Below are 20,900 nucleotides of genomic sequence, written 5' to 3'. Positions count from 1 at the left end.
ATGTATTAGCTTCTTCAACTATGCAGAAAAAAAATGTGGAGTTACAATCCAAAGTTATAATAATAATAGCTTTTAGAATAATAATTGCTTTCTTAAAAAATGTATTAGTCTCTTACATCATGTAGGAAACAAAAAAATGGAGTCACAAGCCATTGTTACAATTATATGAGCTTTTATAATTGCCCATGGATTTACCCTTACTGAGATCTTTATTTCTTCATGCAGATTCAAGTTACTATCTCATGTCCTTTCATTTAAACCTACAGTAATCCTTTCAGCATTTTTTTAAATTTCAAAATATTACAGGGGTACAAATGTTTTTTGGTTACATGTATTGATTTTGTTATGCTTGAGTCAGGGTCATAAGTGTGCCTATCACCCTGATAGTGTTCATTGTAGCCATTAGGTTGGTTTTTGCCTATCCCCTCCTCCCCTACCTTCCTTGCTTGATTTCTGTTTAGTTTTACTTCCCTCTGTGCACATGTGTGCTCACTGGTTAGTTCCAATTTAATAGCAAGTACATGTGGTGTTTATTTTCAGTTTGTTAGATACTGCACTTAGGATAATGGTCTCTAGTTCCATTCAAATTGTTGCAAAAGGCCTTAATTCATCCTTCCTCATGGCTGCATAGTATTCCATAGGATACACATATTACATTTGTTAATCTGCCCACGAATTGATGGGCACTTGGGTTGATTTCACATCTTTGCAATTGTGAATTGTACTGCAATAAACATTCATGTTCAGGTGTCTTTTTAATAAAATGCCTTCTTTTCCTTTGGGTAAATACAAGTACCACCTAATGTCTCAGAGGTTAAACTGGGCATGCCAATACAATTCACACTGTGAAGACCACAGGACTGGGGAAAGAGAAAGGATCTCAAAGACCTCCATCCTCCCTCACCAAAGAGCAAAAGGGAATCTTCCCTCATACGTAGTTCACCACAGCTATAGCCTACAAGCAACTAGCAACTGAAAAAACCATCACACTAAGGATATCTGCAACCAAGGCATCCACCCAGAACCTAGACCTATATCGAGCAAAGCCAAAGGATCTTACCCAATATATGCTACAGACATTCTCTTATGAGTAAGCAGGGAGGAAAACAAAACATTTAAAAAAAAGAAAAACTAAATATAAGAAGTGACAGCTGCCACAGATGAGAAGGAATCAGTGAAAGAACTCCAAAAGTATGAAAAATCAGAGTGAAAGGCCACCTCTAAAAGGGAACACCAGCTCTTTAGCAACGGATACCAACCAAAATGAAAATATTGAAATGACAGATAAATAATTCCAAATATGGATTGTAAGAAAACTAATTAAATCCAAGAGAAAATGGAAAATCAACTCAAAGAAACCAGAAAATCAATTCAGGAAATGAATGGAAAATTCACTAAAGAGATCAATATATTTAAAAAAAACAAATACAACTTCTGGAAATGAAATATTCATTTAAGGAAATACAAAACACAGTGGAAAGTTTGAAGAATAGACTAGACCAGGCAGAAGAAAGAATCCCAGAGCTTGAAGACAATACCTTTGAACAAACAAGTCAGTCAAAGATAAAGAACTAAGAATTTAAAGGAAGGAACAAAGTCTACAAGAAATATGGGATTGTGTTAAGAGCCCAGACATAAGAATTATAGGCATCCCTGAGAGTGAAGAAGAAAACACAAAAGGGTTGGAAAACCTATTTGAGGGAATAATTGAGGAAAACATCCCTGATCTTCCTGGAGATTTAGACATCTATGTACAAGATGCTCAATGAACACCTGGGAGATTTACCGCAAAGAAGCAATCACCAAGACACACAGTCATCAGACTGGCCAAAGTCACCACGAAGGAGGAACTCCTATGAGCTGTGAGATGAAAACATCAAGTAACTTACAAAGGAAAACCCATCAGGCTAACTGCAGATTTCTCAACTGAGACCTTACAAGCCAGAAGGGATTGGCACCCCACCTTCAGTCTTCTTAAACAGAACAACTGCCAGCCTAGAATTCTGTATCCTGCAAAACTAAGTTTCATATATGAAGGAGAAATAAAGACTTTTCCAGGCAAGTAAACACTGCAGGAATTTGCCAAGACCAGACCTGCCCTACAGGAAATACTCAGAACTGTGTTATACATGGAGCAGCACAATAAGCACCCACCAGTGTAAAACCAACCAAAATCTGAAGCTCAGCACTCCTACAGGACAATACCACAAGAGGCAAAACAAAGCAATAAGGTACTATCCAACAGGATAAACAGAACAGCATCCCACGTATCAATTCTATCAATCAAGGTGAATGGTCTGAATGCCCCATTGAAGAGAAATCAGCTGGCTGAATGGATGAAAAAATACAACCTAAGTATCTGCTATCTCCAGAAACACATCTAACCCACAGACTCATACAGACTCAAGGTGAAGGGATGGAAAAAATACTCCATGCAAATGGAAACCAAAACAAAGCAGGCATATCCATTTTCATATCAGATAAAATTGACTTCAAATCAATAATAGTAAAGAAAGACAAAGGAGGGTCATTATATAATGGTAAAGGGAGAAATTCGACAAGAAGACATAACAATTCTAAATATTTATCCACCTAACACACAAATGCCCAGACTCATAAAGCAAACCTTACCAGTTCTAAGCAAAGAGATAAACAGCAGCATTGTAATTTCCCAGGATTTCAACACTCCACTGACAGAACTGGACAAATCAAACAAACAGAAAATAAATAAAGAAACACTGGACTTAAATGGGGCTCTAGATAAATGGGCCTAAAAGATATTTACAGAACATTTTACCCCCAAACTACTGAATATACATTCTTTTCATCAGCACATTGAACATTCCAAGACTGATCATACCTTAGGCCACAAAACATGTCTTGACAAATTTTAAAAAAATTAGAAATCATACCATGTAGCTTCTCAGACCACAGTGGAATAAAACTAAAAATCAACTCCAAGAGGAACACTCAGTTCTTCACAAAGTCATGGAAATTAAACAACCTGCTGCTGAACAATTATTAGGTCAATAATGAAATTAAGATAGAAATCGAAAGATTCCTCAAACTGAACAACAAAGGGGACACAAGCTTCCTTCACTGAATGCTTTTGCACCTTTGACAAAAATCATTTAAACGTATTTGTGGGGGTCTATTTCTGGGTCCTCTTTTCTGCATTGGCTTGCTTACTACACCTGTAGAGTAAGCCTTTCATATTGGATGGAAGGATTCCTCCCACTTTATTCTGTGCCAAGATTGTTTTAGCTATTATAGGGCATGTGCATTTCCATATAAATTTAGAATATGCTTGCTGGCATTCTCTCAGGAATTGAATTAAACCTGAGGATCAATTTGGGGAGAACTGACATCTTGACAATGTTGAGATTTCCAAGTGCCTCCATTCATTTAGGTCTTCTTTAATTTCTTTCATCAAGCCTTTATAATTTCAGCATATAACCCCTGTAACCTGTTTTATTAATATATATCTAAATCTTTTATTTTCTTTGGAACTAATATAAGCAGTATCATGTTTTCAATTTTGGTTTCTGCACATTCATTGATAGCATATAAAAATACAATTGATTTTTGTGTGCAGCATCCTGTACCCTTGATAAACTAACTTATTAGTTCTAGGAGTTTTATTCTTATATATTTTTTTGAATTTTCTAGATAGACAATTATGTCATTTGCAAACAGAGATTTATTTAATTCCTTTCCAAATTGCATGCCATCTATTTCCCTTCCTTGCCTTATTGTTCTGTTAGAACTTCCAGTACTTATAGCGAGAGTGAATATCCTTGCTTTGTTCCCAATCTCAAGAACGCTTTTATCAAGTTGAGGTAATTCACCTCTATTCTTAAATTACTGAGAGTTTTTATTATGAATGGATGTTGGATTTTTCCAAATGTTCTTTTATATGATCATATTATTTTTGTTCTTTAGCTTTATAATATGCTATATTACATTAATTCATTTTAAATTATTGCATCAATCTTACACACTTGGAATGGAATAAATCCCATTTGGTCACAGTACATAATTTTTTTATACTTTGTTGGATTCAGTTTGCTAATATTTTGTTGAGAATTTCTGTGTCAAAGTTCACAATAGGTAGTGAATTATAATCTCTTCTTTTCCTCCTCTTCTTCCTCCTCTCCCCTCACCGCTCCTCCCCTCTCACTCTTCCTCTCCTCCTTCTCCTACTCTTTTTCAGTGCTATCTTTGGTTTGGGTATCAGGGTAATACTGGCCTCATAAAATAAGTTGGAAGGCTTTCCTGCCTCTTCTGTTTTCTGAAAGAGATTGTATAAAATTGGCATTAATTCTTCTTTAAACATTTGGCATAATTCTTCGGCGAAACCCTGTAGTCCTAGAGATTTCTTTTTTGGAAGCTTTTTAATTGTTAATATTAATTCAATTTTTTAATGGCTACAGGGCTGTTCATCTCATCTTGGCTGAGTTTAGGTACTTTATGATTTTTGAGAAATTGGTCCATTTCTTTTAAGTTGTTGAATATATGAGAATAAAGTTGTTCATAGTATTTTTATTATGTTTTAATGACTAAAGATGTGTATATATATATATATATCCCCTATTTCATTCTTGACACTGGTAATTTTTTGATAATTAAGCTTGCTCGTAGTAACTTTATTAGAAGAATGTACTTTTGTTTCATTGATTTTACCTTTTTCCTATTTTTAATTTCATTGATTTCTGCTTTTATCTTTATTATTTCCTTCTGTCTATTTGCTTTTGGTTTATTTTTATCTCCTCTTTTTCTGGTTTCTTTAAGTAGGAACTTAGGATATTGATTTGAGACCTTTCTTCATTTCTAATATATGCATTCAGTGGCATAAATTTCCCTTTCAGCACTGTTTTGCTACATCCTATATATTTTGATATATTGTATTTCCATTTACATTCAGTATCTTTAGATTTCCTTTAAGGTTTTTTCTTTGATCTGTTGGTAATTTATGTTTTCATATGTTTAGAGATTTTTCTGATGTACTTTTGCTATTCATTTCTAGTTAGATTTCAGTGTGGTCTGAGAATACATTCTGTATAATTTCAATTTTTAAAAATTTGCTGAGGATTTTTTACGGTCAGAGGTATAGTCTATTTTGGTGAATGTTCTGTGAGTAGTGCTTGAAATAAAAAGTGTATTCTGCCATTGGATGAAGTATTCTATATACATATATACATGTATCAATTAGATACTAATTACTGATTATGATGCCTCAATCTTCCATATTGTTGCTGCTTTTCTGCATATAGTTCTACCTGTTGTTGAAAGAAGACACTGAAGTCCCCCACTGTAATTGCTGATTTATTTATTTCTTCTTCAGCTCTATCAATTTTTGCTTCATGTACTTTGAGGCTCTAGTTTTTGGTGTGTCTATATTTAGGATCATTTTTTCTTCCAGGTAGATTCTTTTATTATCATATAATGCTCCTGTTTGTATCTAGATATTTTATTTACTCAGAAGTCTACATTTATCAGATATTAGTATAACCATTCCTTTTTAAAAAAATTAATGTTTGTATAGTATACATTTTTCCACCCTTTTACTTTCAACTTACCCTACAATTGAATTTGAAGTGAGCTTCTTGCAAGCAGCACATAGTTGGATTGTGTTCTTTTATTCACTCTGTCAATCTCTGTCTTTCGATTGGTGTATGTAGACTATTTATATTTAAGGTAACTATTGATAACTTAGCATTTCAGTATAATATTTTATCACTTGTTTTCTCTTTGATTCCTCTGGTTTTCATTCTTCTTCTCTTTTCTTGCTCTCTTGTGGGTTATCTGAACATGTTTTTGACATTCCATCTTGATGTATAGTGTTTTGGGGAGTACTTCTTTGTGTAGTTTTCATAGTGGTTGCTCTGGATACTAGAATTTATGTGACTTATTACAGGCTACTGTTACCAACATTTTACTACTTTGAAAGAAGTGTGGAAATTTCACTCCCATTTAAGTCCCTTGCCTTTCCCACTTTTAAACATCATTGACTTGAGTATCATTACATCATGTTATAATTTTTGTTTCAATCATCAAATGTGATTTGTAAAACTCAAGAAGAAAAGGATAGTTCATGGTCTATATCCATATATCTCTTTCCAATGTTTGTTCTTCCTTCCTAATTCTCGTAGGTTTTATCTTTTATCATTTCCTTACTGTCTAAGCAAACTCTTTTATCCAATCTTTAAGACTAGGTCTGCTAGCAACAAATTCACTTCCTTTTCCTTCATCTGAGAATGTTTATATTTCCTCTTCATTCCTAAAAGATAGCTTTGACAGACATAGAATTTACAGTTGACAATTCTTTCAGTACTCGAAAAATATTGTGACATTTTCTTCTGGCTTCCATTATATAAGATGAGAAACCTGCTGTCATTTGAATTTGTATTCTTCTGTAGGTAATATTGTTACCACTCAACCAGGTTCATTGCCCGCTACCCAAGAAGAAGCCAATACCCTGAGACAGCACATGTTACAGCAGAGAAAGAGTTTAATTCTACAGAGTACTAAGCAGGGAAATGGGAGGAATTCCTCAAAACTGCCTCCCCAAGAATTTGGGAGACATAGTTTTTAAAGATAGTTCAGTGGGCAAAGGATTAGGCAATGGGGACAAAATCTTGTGTTGAATTTGCTCCTGCATTGCGGTCACAAGTCCAGTTGAGTCAGTTTCTTATATGGACCACCAGTCTGGGTGGGTCAGCTAATCCACTGGAATGCTAGACATGGAAGATATCTCAGAAACTACATTTAGGTTTCAAAAAGGTGATGTTACCTACAGAGAAAGTTACGAATCTTTTTGATCACCAGCTATGTGACTCTATAGCAGCAATTATAGAAAAGCAAACAAGGGGACAGTGACTAATTATTATCATTATTTTTAGCTAGACTCATGCCTTCAGAGTTTTTAGGCCCCTACCCCAGTTCTCACCTTGCACCCCTTTATTGAAAAGGGTGGTTTCAATGTCACTTCTGTCTTACTGCTTTCAAGATTTTATCTTTCATTTTTTTAAAAAAATTATGATGTATCTTTAAAAAATTATGATGTATCTTGCCATGGATTTCACTGCAATTATTATGTTTGGGGTTCATTGAGTTTCTTAGATCTGTAGGTTTGTGTCTTTCACCAAATTTGTAAAGTTTTCAGCCATTATTTCTTCAAATACTCTTTCAGCCTAATTATTTTTTCCTTTTCTTCTGGGACTCTAATGATATGAATGTTGGATCTTTTGTAATTGTCCCACAGATCTCTGAAGCTCTATCCATTTTTTCAGTCTATTTTTTTCTCTGTTGTTCAGAGTGGGTATATTCTATTGCTGTAGCCTCACATTTACTAATTCTATCTTTTCTCATCTCCACTCTATTATTAAAACTATCAGCAATGTTTTTATTTCTGTTATTGTATTTTTCATCTTAAATTTCCATTTAGCTGTTTTATAATGTCTATTTATTTTCTAAAATTTGCTATTTTTGAAATACGTATGAAAAGAATTTGCAATTGATTGAGGAGCCATACACATGACAGATGCTGTAAAATTTACATCAGATAATTCCAACATCTGATTCATCTTGGTGTTGGTGTCAGCTGATTTTCTTTTCTAATTCAATTTGTGATTTTCTTGGTTCTTGGTATGACAGATGATTTTTTCATTGTAACCTGGACATTTTGTTTATTATGACAGGAGATTCTGAGTCCTATTTAAATCTTTTTCTGTAGCAAGCAGTAACTCTGCTAAATTAATCATGTGGGTCTTGCCTACTTGTATGGGCTGTGGTTCTAATGGTACTCTTAAGTTTTACAGTCTTTGAGGTGTTATTTTGGTCCTCTTGATTTACCTGGTGGCATGGGGCTCCCACTGGTCCCTGCTTCTACTCCACTGCCTGATGAGTTGTAAGGAGTTCCCCCACACTGGGCCTCAGTTGTCTGGTAGTGGAAGAAATGTGTGGTAGGGTCCCCCAGCTGCTTCAGTGTCTCTAGGCAGAAGAAGAGAGTCTCAGCCATGTAGGAACAAAGAGACTTCCTGGAATGGGCCACTTTTTGTGGCTGCATTGCTGGTTCTGTCTGCTTGCCCCAAGGTCTCTGGGCAGTAGAGGAGCATTTAAGGACAAAGACAAAGAGGCTTCCCAGACAGTGCCACTTGCTATAGCTGGTTCTCTTTTACCTGTTCTGCCCACCTGCCTCAGTATTTCTTAGTAGAAAGAGATGGCCTCAGGATTGATGAAAAAAACAGAGCACTAAGGACCCACAGCTTTCACCTCTCACAAAAATCAAATCACGGTGGATAACAGACTTAAACCTTAGGTGTGAAACGATTAGAATCCTACAAGAAAATGTAGGAAAGACTCTTACAGACATTGGCCTAGGCAAAGAATTTATGAAGAAGACCCCTAAGGCAATCACAGCAACAACAAAAATAAATAAATGGGACCTGATCAAATTAAAAAGCTTCTGCACAGCCAAAGAAACAGTCACGAGAGTAAATAGACAACCTACAGAATGGGAAAAAATTTTCGCATACTACACATCAGATAAAGGACTGATAACAAGAATATATGTAGAACTCAGGAAAATCAGTAAGAAAAAATCGAACAACCCTATCAAAAAGTAGGCAAAGGACATGAATAGAAATTTTTCAAAAGAAGATATAAAAATGGCTAATAAACATATGAAAAAATGTTCAACATCTCTAATCATCAGGGAAATGCAAATCAAAACCACAATGAGATACCACTTAACCCCAGTGAGAATGGCCTTTATCAAAAAGTCTCAAAACAATACATGTTGGCGTGGATGCGGAGAGACAGGAACACTCATACACTGCTGGTGGGACTGTAAACTAGTGCAACCCCTATGGAAAACAATATGAAGATATCTTAAACAGATTCAAGTAGACCTACCATTTGATCCAGCAATCCCATTATTGGGCATCTACCCAGAAGAACAAAAGTCATTCTATAGAAAAGATACCTGCACCCAAATGTTCACAGCAGCACAATTCACAATTGCAAAGATGTGGAAACAACCCAAATGCCCATCAATTCACGAATGGATTAGTAAATTGTGGTATATGTATACCATGGAGTATTACTCAGCTATAAGAAATAACAGTGATATGACATCTCTTTGGGTCTCCTGGAGAGAGTTGGAACCCATTATATTAAGTGAAGTATCCCAAGAATGGAAAAACAAGCATCACATGTACTCACCAGAAAATTGGTTTCCCTGATCATCACCTAAACGCACATTTGGGAATAATACCGGATATCAGACTGAGGCGGGGGGTGGGAAGAGGGGATGGGTGTATGCCTACATGATGAGTGCATTGCGCAACATCTGAGGAATGGCCATGTTTGAAGGTGCTGACTCAGGGAGGTGGAAGGTGAGGGGAGTGGATGGAGGTATGACTACATGGTGAGTGCCAGGTGCACTGTCTGGGGAATGGAAATGCTTGAGGCTCTGACTCAGGGGGATGGGTGGGACATGGGCAATATATATAACCTGAGCTTTTGTACCCTCATAATAAGCTGAAATTAAAAAAAAAAAAAAAAAGAGGAAAAAAAAATAGAGCACTTCCTCTGGCCAATTATTTTTGGTGAGGCTTCCCTTTGTTGGTAGTGTTGGATTGGTCTGATGTTGCCAGAGGGACATGCATTCCATCAGGGAAGAAATCTGCTTATTGCTAGGTTGGGAGTTAGTACATGCCTGGTGTGGGTGGCTTTCTTCTGCTGGGTTGGCAGACTCTAAACACTCTGCCACTACACTGTTCCTCCAGGCCTAGGGCATCACACCAGTTCACCTGCTTTTTATCACCTCTCAGAGTTCTCATTTGATTGTGTCTTATACCATTATCATAGTTTAGAGTTGTGCTTAGAAGGGAGGAACGGGGGGAAATCGGTCTACACTATCTTATCTGTGCTAGAATTCTCTGTTTACTATATTTTAATTGCATATTATATTTCATTCATTTTTCTTATGACGCTTAATGCCTTTTGATCTTATTGTATGTTTTGTGTATATCCCCAGCTAAAATTTGAAACATCTTGAAAATTTCTCTTTGTATATTTTATAGTGCCTTGAACGTAGTGGGTTCTCCCTGAATAGCTCTTATGAATGAATGAATGCTTATGCACATTTTCTCTGGGGCTGTACAATGGAACAAGATCTACCTGATAAAAGAGTGGTTATTAGAAGAATGTAGGCATGAGTTATAAGTATTTGTCCCTGCAAATGGACATAGGAGTAACAGTGAGATTCTTGCTTAGTGATTTAGTAAAACTTGGTTCAGAGCATGTATTCACTTGGTCATCACTTCCCTTGGTCATCACAAACATTTTTCTGTTTCCAGTAGACCCAAAAATGTGGTAATGCTGGGGCAGACCTCCCCACCATCACTTCCTATAGCCATTACTCCCCTCCAGCCTGAACTCTTGAACACACACACACAGTAGCATACACATATGCACATATTTCAAGCATTCAATTTTTCAAATAAGGTGAGAAGTCAAGTAAGGGAACATGTCACATTTTTTTCTAGAAATAAAACCACTATGCCTCCAATAAAAGATGAGTATAAAACACCAATGCCTAATAACAAATGGCATAGAACAACATTTCTGAGAAATCCCAAATTATTTAAACCTCACAGAAACATCACTAAAGATTGCATGCAGGAGCTAGAGGGCCTTAGGCAGGGACTGTGATGGAATGTAAGACCAGGCCCCTGCTGGGGCTCAGAAGCAGGAGTGATGGAATAACAAGCAGGAAGAGACCCTCAGCAATTGTGTTCTCCCACTGAGCAAGAAAGAATTGAAAATGACAGCTTTAGGCTAGAGAGGCCTGGATGTATGACCTCCCATTTAACTATTAGAATCATGCACTGTTATCAATTGGCTTGGTCTTTTAAGATCCCTAGCCACTTGTCCCTCACATTTGCTGAACACATATATCACATTGGTTTTGTTTTTTTGACAAACAGAAGTTTTAATTTTTAACAGAGTCAAATCTACTGCTCTTTTCTTTTATGATCTTTTCTCTTCGCCTTCAAGTTTATAAAGTCCTCTTTCATCCTAGTCAGGATAAATACTCATCTCTATTCTGGGTTTCTGATGATTGACTTTATACATTTATTTATTGCTTTAATCCAGCTGGAGTTAATTTTAGTGTAAGGAGAGACTGTAATTCTTTTAACTGTAATGCATTCTTGATATGTAAAAAATAAGTTTTCATATAGTAGAAAACTCATCCTAGATACATGCTACTCAGTGTTCTGAAGCAGAAATGGAGTGAATGAGGCAACTTTCTCAAACCTAAAAACCTCATTCTGTTTTATTGGGGACTTGAGACAATCTCTCTTATTTCTCAGTATCTCTTCTCTTCTGTGTAGTGGGACACAAATATCCACTGTGTCCCCAAGGATAACACAGTTGCTTAAGCTCATCAAGTCTTCTGAGCACATTCTGTGTAGAGGATTTTCTATTACTGGTTACACTGAATATACGGGAACCTGCTAGACAATGTGACCAGAGGAAATAGAACTTCAGAAAATATGAAATGAGCTATCAAGTGCTTCCCACTTTGTAGGAATAGACTCAGAAGAAAAATAAGTCCTGGTAGTCAGAACACCTTAGATGTAACCTCTCAGACTCCAAAGTGCTCTTCAAACCTTACCTGTTTAATTTAAAAGCAAGTAATGTTTCAGTGTTGGCATTTCTGAGTTGGGGGATATCAGGTAGTGAAAGTTGAATTAAGCAGAGGGAATTTATAGTCTTGTTCTAATTAATAAATGGTCTTGAGGGATTCTAAAAGTAAAACAACCCCATTATTAGGTGGTAATTAATACAGCTGAGAGTCAAGAAGAACTGTCCAATTTGTGCCATATTCCCATAGGTGTGCCCACAAAATACAATATTATACTTGGAATACTTTCTAGGCCTGTACCTGAAGGAAATTAAAAATGAAGGATGGTCTCTGCTCTCACAAAAGCCCCCTAAATTGGGTACATCCACTCAGTGTCATCAAGGAACACATGGTCTGGTTTCTGGATTATGCTAAACTATTAATAGATTGGGAGGGTAGATTACTCTCATAATGCTTTTGAACAAAAGCTTTCAAAATTTTTCTTTAGCCACAAAAACCCTGTCTTCAGAAAATTTAAACAGAAGTCCAATATATAAAACAGAGTAATAGATAAAAGCATAAATTATTTTACCAAATGGCAAAGAGTGTTCTCAGAGTATATCCCTCCCTATAAAACTCACACACAAAAATACACACACACAAATACACACACACACACACACTTCTCAGAGCTTCAGAGAGCAGAGTTTCAAAATCGTTGCAACTGGTGAACTGATGAATAGAAAGAAGGATGAACAGATAGATAGAAATGTATATAGTAAGCATAGTAGCATGTTAACGTTAGACTTCAAGTGGTGGGCATAAAGGGTGTTCACTGCAAAATTCTTTTAGCTTTTACATATGTTTAATTTTTTTCATAATATAATATTGGGGGAAAAAATTCCTGCTCTTGCTTCCTGCATCTTAAAATTCTGTTGTTAGTTGAATAAATATTTAGGATTATATGTTCTTAATTAATTGACCCATTTACCATTATTAAATGTCCCATTTTTCTTTGATAAACTTCCATGACTTGAATTCTACTTTGCCTAATTAACATGACAGCATTGGCTTTCTAAAATTAGTATTTGGATAACATATTTTTCTTCCTTTTATTTTTCACTCTTTGTGTCTTCATGTTTAAAGTTCATATGTTGTAGCCAGCATATAGTTGGGGTTTATTTATTATTTATTTGTTTGACAATCTCTGACTTTTAGTTGGGGTATTTAATCCATTTACATTTAATGTGATGATATGATTCAGTTTTAAGTCTACCATCTCAATGTTTATTTAACATCTGTGCCATTTATTTTTTGTTTCCTTCTTGCTTCTTTCTTGCCTTCTTTCTATTAAAATAAATATGTATAAGATTTCCATCTTATTGCTCCTTTTGGCTTTTTAATTATACGTTGTGTGAGTGTGTGCTCATGTATGTACACACATGCACTCTAGAACTAAAAATATGCATCCTTATCAGTATCTACCTAAAATTCATATCATACCACTTCATGTGAAACATAAGAAACTTACAATAGCATAATTCTATTTACCACTCCCGTGTCCATTTATCATTGCTGTCATGTGTTTTGCTTCTATGTACAGTATAAACATCACAATACAATGTTATGATTTTTGCTTTAAATAGTAAATTATCTTTTAAAACATTAAGAGAAGATAAAAATAGGACTTTAAAAATATGTATATATACACTAGTGCACACATTTACCATTTCTAAAGCTCTTCATTCCTTCCTAAACCTCCAAGTTTGCACCGGTATCACTTTAATTTTGCCTGAAGAACTTGCTTTAGCATTTCTTGTACTGCAGGTTGGGTAGCAGTACATTTTCTTAGGTTTTGTTTATCTGAAAATATCTTCATTTCCTGTTGAATTATGAAGTCAGTCAATATTTACTGAATATAGAAGTCTAAGTAGACAGTGCTCTTTTCTTTCTATATTTAACAAATGCCATTCCATTTTCTTCTGGCTTGAATAGTTTTTATTTAGGAGTCCAAAATAACCCTTTATTGTTGTTCTCCTTTATATAATGTCTCTCCCCTCCTCCCATTCTCAGCAGATTTTCTCTTTACCTTTAGATTTACTAGTTTGACTATCATGGCCTAGGTGTAGCTTTCTTAGTTTTTATCCTACTTTGGCTTGTACCTGGCTTGTACATCTTATACCTGGAATTTGATGCTTTTCACTGTATTTGGGGAAATTTGGCTAGCTAATTTTTAATTTTTTTTTCTGCCTTATTCACTCTCTCCTCATTACTGAGACTCCAACTGTACAAATATTAGACCACTTGTTTTTGCCTCACAGGACACTGAGAATTTGTTTATCTTTTTATCTAATTCTTTCCCTCTGTTCTTCAGATTAGATAATTTCTACCAATCTGTCTTAAAATTTACTGACCCTTTCTGTAGTCTCCAATCCACTGCAAAGGCCATTCAGCAAATTTTTTGTTACATAAATTATTCTTTGCAGTTCTGGAAGCCATCTTTTTTCCTTTTTATAGTTTACGTTTATTTCTCTGAGATTTTCCATCTTTTTATCCATTTTGTCACCCATTTTATGTCAAGTCCTTGAATATATTTGTCTAGCTGTTCTAAAATCCTCATCTTCTCATCCTAATATCTGGGTTATTTCTGGTTCTGTTTCTATTGATCACCTTTTTTTCTGACTAATGGAGCCACTTCTTCACATTTCCAGTAATTTTTTTATTGTATGATAGACACTGAGTGATGCATTTAGAAAATCTGCATTATATTGTCTTCCTTACAGGGTACTGAGCTTTGTTCTGGCAGGCAATTATATTACTAAAATAGCCTCTAGATTCTTTCATTGTTAGGGCTGATCTATTTCAATTTTGTCCTTAGTTACGGAACATGGCATTACTCTGGGGTATGGTTCTCATTCCTGAGGCTGGCCTTTCTGGGGTTTAAACTGAATGCCCAGGTGCCCAGTGAAGTCTTTCCTCTCAGAACAGGTCAGAATTAGAATATCTCCCTTTTCTGGGCCACCACTGCTATCTCTGTTTGATTCTTGAACCTGCAGTGACTCTCTGCTATGGAACCTTGTCCTATTTGTGCATAGTCAAGCCTTCAGACAATGACCTGCAAAGAAACTCCCATGCACACCTCTAGGCACCCTCTCCCATGCATCTCTCTTTTGTTCAGTACCCTGCTCTGCGAATTCTAGCCAATTCAGCAGCCTCAAACGACAAACTCTGCCTCCTCAGTTTATTGAAACAACCATACAATATTTGCCTTCATCTCCTTAACCCTCTGGTCCAGTGAGTGCACCCCAAGGCATAAAACCAAGATAAATACAAGGCTTACCTCAGGTCTTTCCCTTCTCTCAAAGATCAAAGCCCTGCACTGCCAGTTAGTCAACTTCTGAAAACAGTTGCCTCACACATTTTATCTAACATTATAGTTGTTCATGAAAGGAAGTCAAGACTGATACTAGTTACTTCATTGTAGTTGGCAGCAGAGGTCATTAATTCTCTAAAATCACTGCCCTTTAAAACCAAAATGCTTTAATATCCCTCTCCACTACCATCACCAACACCTGAACTTTACAAGTGATCCTATTTGCCTACCACCCACTACTGTATAGTGCACATAAATGATGAATAATAATTATCAGATGAGTTATCCAGGTTTTAGCATGTTCTCAGATATCTGACTGATCCTGTTTCTGCCCAGGAACAGAAGAGGCCAGATAAGGAGAGAGGGGAAGCTCAAGTTCTTCCATACTCTCTCTTTTCAAAAGTTATGAAGGTCAATTGGGTAGTAAAACACCCTTAGAATGAAGCTTGAAGATTATGTGAAGATTTCAGTTGGTCTCACCCACCAGCTTCCACCATTATAACCAGCCCTTCCTCAGTAGTAATTACATATTGGTTGTACCTTATACCTAACCAGTACTTCACACTCTTTTATAATGAACCACATCTGTCTCTGTGATAGAATCTGACCTCAGCTCATCAAAGACCTTATCAAGACCAACAGCATTTAGTAATGACACTGGCTTCCAAATGCATCTGGTTTAGAAGAAACTTTCTTTGTACCATTTTTAGCTTCTATACTTTTGAATAAAGGAGAAGCCACCAGAAATTGAACTCTCAGAAAGAAGTATCCAATAAGTAAACATTAAGCAGTGTTTCTTTTTGAAAGTGGGAGAAAGAATATATTTAGGAATGTTTAAGGATTAGCCTGTTTCTTTTTCAACCTTTTATTTATTGATTTTATTTTACAAGCAAAATACAATACCTGGCTAGAGGCTTTAAATACAGATAAACAATCTAAATAGGCTGCAGCTTAAACATATCATTCTTTAAAAATAATCTCAGAAAAGTTGGCTCCCAACTTGTCACAAATTAAATATGTTTAAGAGAAGCAAATGCAAATAGCAGCTAAAGATGGGGAGCAGGGAAATTACAGTTATTAGATCCTCTCTTTCAGGTTGCTGAGATGTTTCCAAATGGTTCATGTGTCTGCATGGCAAAAACAGCATAATTTATTTTCTTAGCTTTGTCAATTTCTCTGCATATTAGATTAAAACTTTGCCTCAAAGTTTATTTTGGCCACGTACCTTTGACAATCCATCCGTGGTGCAGAACTTAAATAATCACTTTTCAATGGCTGACATATCTGATATGGAAAGCAGCAATCTGGAAAGGTTGATGGACCAACAGACACACAGATGGGACAGACAGATAGATAGATGGGACAACCACTCAATTTATCCTTTCTTTAGTTTTCAACATGTTTTCATTGGGTGCTACCAGGTTAGGGTACAGAGGTAAACAAGTTAGAAGCAGTCTTTCTCATTATGGAGCTTGCAGTCTACCAGAGGTAAGACTAAAGATCTCAAGGTAGGCAAAAATGCCTAATGCGTTACCTAGAGAACATAACCAAAAATGAGTTACCCAACAACTTAACATGCTGCTATTTGCAGTTATGTACATGCCAGGTAAGATGAGAAAAGGCCTACAACCTCTCCTGGACAGGCTTTGGAAACCAAGTAAGTTTTGATCATGACCATTCCCTGAAAACTCCCACCTATAACCTCCAGATGTAAGAGGGAACAAGGAGGTGCCGCCATCATGTGTCACAATAAGGACCCATTTATGCCATCCAAACAGATGAAACTGCTTTATGCTTGTTATAGCCATTCTGTTGTTCTTGTTATTTAAAAAAGGCCTAAGTCAGATGCAAATTCACTGTATTTTCCTTCAGGGACATTTATCATAAAAGCTACTAATATACATGTTTTAGCATATAAAATCGCATTTGCTAATCTTTTGTCTCTTTTAAAATATAATTCTATTTTGATGTAGCAACTGCATGTTATCAGAGATGACAATTCATTGGTCAAAGAAGCAGGAGAAAAGAAACATTAATTGCAGAACCACAACATACATTATATCACATATCATTATTTAATAGAATGTAAAATTAGCAAGTATCAGCCCTACCACTTCATTGGCCTTGTAACTGACAGATTTTCCTGTAAGGAGTTACCCAAGATGCCATTAAAATCTAGAGTTTAACAATTTCCAGGCCTTTTTCCTGACCTTCCTGATGCAAGTTGCATACATGTAATCAGTTATCTGAGAGAAAGACCAGGGTAGAGGTGAGAGGTAATAGATTATGATCCTAAATTGCAAAATAGAAAGCTTTCAGTTTCAAAGATTTACCATTTACAAGTGTCCTTGATTCAGCACAAAGAATGGCTCCAGCCTGTGCACGACAGCTGTCTGTAATGGGGACAGATGGCCCCTTCTTTTTAAGAACAAGATTTACTATTTGTTTTTTGTGTTCTTCCCCTAAATTCTTCTTGTCTCAGACATATTAGTGGCATAATAAATATCATCTTGTTTTCCATCTTTAGGGCTTTTGTCCTCATAGGTAACTGGTTTTGGTCCTATAAAAGAACTAATTTGCAAACTTTCATCTGTAACATAACAACAAAGCAGTAGTAATGTCAATGATGGTAATGATAACAGGTACTTGTGCCAGCTACTGTACTAGGCTCTTTTCATTCATTATCTCATTTAATCTTAGCAATTCCTACATGACTTAAGTTACTTCCTACAGCCCCTTTAAGCACTTTCATATAGAAATCTACCCTTTTCTTTCAAGTATAGACAGAAGTTGGCAATACAGGAAAAGACAAAGGGATACGAATCTGTCCAGTTGGTACAGACAACCTCAATCGTCACAAAGTCCTACCCAGTTTAGAAAGAAGTCAATGAAGCTGTGTTTTATGATTATTGAAGTCGTATCTGCTCACTGCACCCAATTTAGGAATTGCAGTAAAAGAATTTTTTTTAAATCACGTATTATTGTGTCACTCAGAGGTAAATATTCATAGTGCTTTGATATTTCTCAATCTTATGTATATGTGTACTTTCATGTTTTTTGCTATTTGTTGATTTTTTTAGACCAAATTTAGATCATATAGCAAAGCAATTTTCCCGTGTCATTAAATATAATTTTAAAAAGATATATTTTTAAATATATTATATATAAATATATATTTTTAAATATATTTTTAAATTTTAAAAAGATTCACTGGCAGATTATTTAGAGTAACTAATTATTCTGTAAATATAATACTCAACTATAATAATTAAATTTTTTCTGCATCTCTGTATCCTTAGGAAATATTTCTAGAAATGAGATTACTATATCCAAAACACTATATCTCTTTTGCTAGAGAGGTTGTCCCCACGTACAATTTTAGCACACTTACCAACTAGTCAAAAATGATTTTTTTTTCATGTTTTCAATTGTTATATAATGGTATCATAATGCATTCTTCTGAAATTCATCTTTTAAATATTTTTACTCAACATAATATTTTTAAGACTTAGCCCAGTTAATATATGTTGTTCTTATTCATTCTTTTTGGCTTTTCAAAAATCATATCTTAGATGAATATTTCATAATATTAATTTCTGAGTCATTGGTGGGCATTTAGGTTTTCTCGAATTGCCAAAAATGCCTTTTTAAGTATGTTATACACATCTCCTTGGGCACCTGGGCCCTGGGAGACGCACATCTTTGACTTTTCAGGATGCTGCCATACTATACTCCACAGCAGCTATACCAGTTTGCCCTGTGAATGACAATCTCCACTGCTCCACAACCTCACCAACACTTGGTATTATTAGATTTCTTTTAATTTCTTCAACTGGATAGATGTAAAAAACTATGTTATAGTGATTTTAATATATATTTCCTGATTACTTTTCAGGTTGTACATTCATTCATTAATTGGTCATTTCTATTACTTCTCCAATTTATGTTTATTCAGAGCCCTTGTCATTTTTCTATTCATTTTTGTTTACGATTATTTACTTATATTAACTCTTTATATATCTCTTGTCAATTTTCTGCTGTTAAACATTCAATAAATGAGGGCATAGCCTACAGAATGCCACCTTGAGTAATATTTTCCTGGTAATATGATTCTTCGTTTTTAAAATCCAAATTTCATAATGTATTTTTTTGCCAATGTTCAAGTAGCAAAAATTCAGATTTATGACATCAAAACTCAATGCAAAAATTTTAACAAAATGATATTCAGTAAAATCCTAAAGACACTTTCCAAATACTTTAGTAGAATGTTGGAATCATATATAGATATTTTGAAAAGCATGAGGAGTGTCAACACCAGCAATAGTCATTTCAGATGTTGCTGGTATTAAAAAGCCATAATAGCGTCAGTGTGAGCCCACTCTGCCACCGGACAGATGAGCACATTTCCACAGTGCCTTTCACATTTGGCTTTTCAATCTGCTTACTGTTGGAGTCTCCAGAGAGTTGAGAAAACACAGAAAACAATTGTGGAGAAAAAAGCAAAGCAAGTGAGAAAAGCTGCTACATACAAAGCAAGTATTTTATAACAACCATATTAACTGTAGGAGTGACCAAGGGTGCAATTTTTTCAGTACAAGCAGACCTTATTTGATTGCATTTTGCTTTATTGCATTTCACAGAGATCATGTTTTTTATTATAGAAATTGAAGGTTTGGGGCAACCCTGCATCTAGCAAGTCCATCTGCGCCATTTTTCCAATAGCATGTGCTCACTTCCTGTTTGTGTGTCACATTTTGAAAATTCTCACAATATTTCAAACTTTTTCATCATTATATCTGGTACGGTGATCAGTAAACTTTGATGTTACTGTTGTAATTGTTTTGGGGTACCACAAACTGCACCCATTTAAGATGATGAACTTAATTGATAAGTGTTTGGGTTCTGACTGCTCCCATAATCAGCTGTTACCCCATCTCTCTCTGTTTCCTCAGACCTCTCTATTACCTGAGATACAACAATACTGAAATTAGGTGAGTTAATAACCCTACAATGACCTCTAAGTGTTCAAGTGAAAAGAAGAGTCATGTCTCTCACTTTAAATTAAAAGCTAGAAATAATTAAGCTTCGTAAGGAAGGTATGTTGAAAGCCAGGATAGGCTGAACACTAGGCCTCTTGTGTCAGACAGTTAGCCAAGCTGTGAATGCAAAAGAAAAGTCCTTGAAGGAAATTAAATGTGCTACTCCAGTGAACACACAAATAAGAAAGCAAAACAGCCTTATTACTGATATGGAAAAAGTTTTAGTGGTCTGGATAGAAGATCAAACCAATGACAATATTCCCTTACACCAAAGCCTATTCCAGAGCAAGGCTCTAACTCTGTTCAATTCTATGAAGACTGAGAGAGGTGAGGAAGATGCAGAAGAAAAGTCTGGAGCTGGCAGAGAGGTTGGTTCATGAGGTTTAATGAAAAAAATCTGTCTTCGTAACATAAAAGTACAAGGTGAAGCAGCAAGTGCTAATGTAGAAGCTGCAGCAAGTTATCCAGAAGCTCTAGCTAAGATCACTGATGAAGGTGGCTACACTAAATAATAGATTTTTATTGTAGACAAAACAGCCTTCTATTGGAAGATGACGACATCTAGGATTTTCCTAGCTGGAGAGGAGGAGTCAATGCCTGGCTTGAAAGCTTCAAAGGACAGGCTAACTCTTGTTAGGAGCAGCTGGTGACTTTAAGTTAAAGCCAATGCTCATTGACCATTCTGAAAATCTTAGGGCCCTTAAGAATTATGCTAAATCTACTCTGCCTGTGCTCTATAAATGGAACAACAAAGCCTGGATGACAGCACATCTGTTTAGAGCATGGTTTACTGAATATTTTAAGCTCACTCTTGAGACCTAATACTTAGGAAAAAAGATGCCTTTAGAAATAT

The sequence above is a fragment of the Lemur catta genome, chromosome 18, assembly GCF_020740605.2.
Source record: "Lemur catta isolate mLemCat1 chromosome 18, mLemCat1.pri, whole genome shotgun sequence".
Taxonomy (NCBI): Eukaryota; Metazoa; Chordata; class Mammalia; order Primates; family Lemuridae; genus Lemur; species Lemur catta.
This window is presented reverse-complemented; position numbering follows the sequence as displayed.